Genomic DNA, 4,032 nt, shown 5'->3' with positions numbered 1-4,032 from the left:
TCATTACTGCATTAATTCCAACTTGTGCCTGAAAATGCACTTTTTATTTTCTTATGACTGATGCAACATTTTCATTAGAACACTTATCATTTTCTTTCATAGACTATTATCAACACACAGTCATGATTATCTTTCACCAAGTAAATATCATGTAAAAAGTGTTGTAATTGATAATTTTGATAATTTTCTCTACTGAAGGTTTTATGCTCTGTTGTTGGCTATATTTCACATACTCATTTTCTGCACTCAACTATTTCACTATTTTCATGGTTTCATTCACACACTGACCTAACAAAGCCATTAATGATTATTGATATGATTCAAAATTATTTGTGTGCCTTGTGCTGTGCTGTGCTTAGTCGCTCAGTCATGTCCAACTCTTTGCAACCCCATGGACTCTAGCCCACCAGGTTCCTCCATCCATGGGGATTCTCCAGCTAAGAATATTGGAGTGGGTTGCCGTGCTGTCCTCCAGGGCATCTTCCCAATCCAAGGATCGAACCTGGGTCTCCCACATTGTGGGTGGGTTCTTTACCTTCTGAACCACCTGGGAAGCCCAAGAATACTGGAGTGGGTAGCCTATCTTTCTCCCGGGGATCTTCCTGACCCAGGAATCAAATCGGGATCTCCTGCATTGCAGGCAGATTCTTTACCATTTGAGCTACCAGGGAAGCCCATTTGTGCGCCTTAGGATATTCTAACCACTGTGTTGCTTATTGCTTGTTCTTTTCTTTCTCTCTTCCCTTTGTTCCTTCCTTTTGTTCTTTTTTTTTGTAAAGTACAACTACATAGCCTCTTTCCTTATGTGAACATTTTCTTTGTATTGGACCATAGCCTACTTTCTGAAATTAATCAGCCCCTGAATTTTACCAAACCATTTTGATCCAAATGTGTTTCTATGGGTTTTTAGCTGTAAAATATATACATATGATTTATTTCTTTGCAACTGGATATTTTCTAATACTTTCATTTTTTTATTTTTAAAATGTAGGTTTCACATTCTCCAAAAAAAGGATACATGTGAAAATATACTTCAATTTAAAGAATAATAAAGGTGCAAGTGAATTAATAAGCACCAGTGACTTTTCCAATACCATTTTTTTTTTACCAATGTCATTTAATAAGTTAGCTAGCATTTTCCTCTTGGAAAATTAAAACTGTTCCTAATTTTCCCATGTCATCACCTTGTTTCCTTTATATGCATTTGCTCTATATCTAAATCATTTAATCACTATTGTACACTTTTAAACATAACAAAGTACTACTGTAAGACATTCTTCTTACAGTAGTAAGAAGAGTATGATTTTATATAACCTGTATCTGATTTTAAGTAACCTGTCATTTTTGCCCTTTCTGCAAACTCCTGTGTTCTGTGCACAGTTTCATATAATTTAAACTATGTCTGCAATGGACTGAATATTTATGTCTTCTCCAAATGCTTATATGTTTGGAGGTGAAGTCTTTGGGAGGTAATTAGGTCATGAAGGTGGAGCCCTAATAAATGGGTGCCTATAGAAGAGGCCAGAGAGTTAGCTAGTTCTCTTTCTTCCATGTAAGGCTCAGTCAGTTCAGTTCAGTCACTCAGTCGTGTCTGACTCTTTGTGACTCCATGGACTGCAGCATGCCAGGCCTCCCTGTTCATCACCAATTCCCAGAGCCTACTCAAACTCATGTCCATCACATCGGTGATGCCATCCAACCATCTCATCCTCTGTTGTCCCCTTCTCCTTCTGCTTTCAATCTTTCCCAGCATCAGGGTCTTTTCCAGTCAGTCAGTTCTTTGCATCAGGCTACCAAAGTATTGGAGTTTCAGCTTCAGCATCTGTCCTTCCAATGAATATTCAGAACTGATTTCCTCTAGGATGGACTGGTTGGATCTCCTTGCAGCCCAAGGGACTCTCAAGAGTCTTCTCTAACACCACAGTTCAAATAAGGATACTGAGAAGTTAACAGTCTGCAACCTGGAAGAGGGCTTTCATCAGAACCCAACCATGCTGACACCATGATCTCATCCTTCTAGCCTTCAGAACTAATAGACATAAAGTTCTGTTGTTGATAAGTCACTCCGTTTATGGTATCTTCTTATAGGAGCCTAAGCTGATGAAGACAGTGTTCAAAGCCATTGTTTTATAACAGTCTTTTTAAAAAAAGTTCTTAGATATTTCAGCTCCCTTGTTTTGTTCCATTGATGCTATTTATTATTTTTCTAATTTCAATTTCATTGATTTCTGCTTGTATCTATACTATTAGTGATATTATCATTCTTCTTGCTTTGGTTTTAATTTACTTTTATAATTTCTTACATTAGGAGCAGATATTATCAAATTGAGTCTTTTCTTCCTTTCTAATATAAGCATTTAATGACATAAATTTCCCACTTAGTACTTCTTTAGCTAAGTCCCCAAAATTGTGATATGGTGTATTTACATTTTCATTCAGTTCAAAATATTTTCCAGTTTCCTTCAATAATTTCTTTTGATCCATGGTTTACTAATTGTATTGTTTAATTTCCAAATATCTGGGGATCTTGATGATATAAAATAAAATAAATGTCGAGGCCTTAAATGCTACAGTGAGGAGTTTCTACATAATGTGCTGACCAATGGGAAACCATTAATGATTTTTGAAAGGTGTGCTGATATGATCAGAGCTATGCTTGAGGAAAGACAATCTTGAAGGATAGAATGGATTGGAGGCAGGAAGTAGGGAGGTAGCTAAGGGTCAGCTACTCATTCTCACCAACTATGCCATATCATGCTGTTACATGTATTGAATTTCTCTCTGCTCCTGAAAGATCATTTCTCTAAGTATTCAAGTCACTTTGAATTTAAATGCCAATTTAAATGTACTAACAAATTCACTAGTTAGTCATCTAATTAGCACATACTTTAACTATCTACATGAATGACTGATTTAACCATTACCATGGCCAAGTCAGTTAAATTGCTCATTTTGGGCTAAAATTGTTGTTAGTGGAGTAGATATTTGCATTTAATATATGCATTTCAAACTATAAGTAATTGCTACTTGGAACCTAAAATGTAATTATCATGAGACATAATTAGTATTAAATCAGAATCTTATAAATCTCTGCCTAATTATCTGAATCATATATCTAGATGTCTGGTTGCTATATATTTTTATAAGGTCTCATGATCTTTTAAACCAAAGCATTTAGTTTAACAAATCTCTTGGAACTTACCAATTCTGTGAAAGTGGAACAATTGTCACCCAGCATGTGTGACTTACAAGGTAAACAAGATGAAGTTGGGCTGAGCTCATAAAACAGCATGTGTATCCCTGACCTGGGGAGAGTGGCACCTGGTTGGTGGTGCCTGTCTCATATTAACCAGGAACAAAACAACTCCTTGTTTATCCCAACTTGGCTTTTTGCTTGTGCCCATGCTTGGCTCATGCCCTGGACACATGGGAAAAGAAAGGATTTCATTCTATTCAGTGAAGATGCTGCAATTTTAAAGATTTTTATTTTTTCAATAGTTAAATGTTACAACATCTGTATTATGAAGTCAGGAAGTTGGAATAATTTCTTGAAGATATATAAGGAAATAGGAATAATTGCTTGCCATGAATAGGAGAAGGACAAAGCACTTGAAGTCATGCCTTGAAGTTAAAAGAGTCTGGTTGGCCTTTCACTTTGCCCTACTTGGCTGTTCACAGAGAGTCAGTGGTAGAGAGACTGTTGAGTCATGAATCAGAAACACAATATTCATCCTGAAGTCACATGCTACTGCTGCTGCTAAGTCGCTTCAGTCGTGTCTGACTCTGTGCGACCCCATAGATGGCAGCCCACCAGGCTCTCCCATCCCTGGGATTCTCTAGGCAAGAACACTGGAGTGGGTTTCCATTTTCTTCTCCAATGCAGGAAAGTGAAAAGTGAAAGTGAAGCCGCTCAGTCGTGTCCGACTCTTAGCGACCCCATGGACTGCAGCCAACCAGGCCCCTCCATCCATGGGATTTTCCAGGCAAGAGTACTGGAGTGGGGTGCCATTGCCTTCTCCTGAAGTCACATAG

General features: G+C 37.6%; 1 non-coding gene across 1 annotated transcript; it reads left to right on the top strand.

The window, feature by feature from the left end:
• The first annotated feature begins 3,295 nt into the window (after window positions 1-3,295).
• LOC138986561 (small nucleolar RNA SNORA48) lies at window positions 3,296-3,430 on the top strand. The gene has a single exon (XR_011463374.1). It is a non-coding gene; the product is annotated as a small nucleolar RNA SNORA48 (small nucleolar RNA).
• Window positions 3,431-4,032: the final 602 nt, after the last annotated feature.

The sequence above is a fragment of the Bos mutus genome, chromosome X, assembly GCF_027580195.1.
Source record: "Bos mutus isolate GX-2022 chromosome X, NWIPB_WYAK_1.1, whole genome shotgun sequence".
NCBI classification, from domain to species: Eukaryota; Metazoa; Chordata; class Mammalia; order Artiodactyla; family Bovidae; genus Bos; species Bos mutus.
Note: the sequence above shows the minus strand (reverse complement) of the source record. Positions and strands in the feature narration are given on the sequence as shown.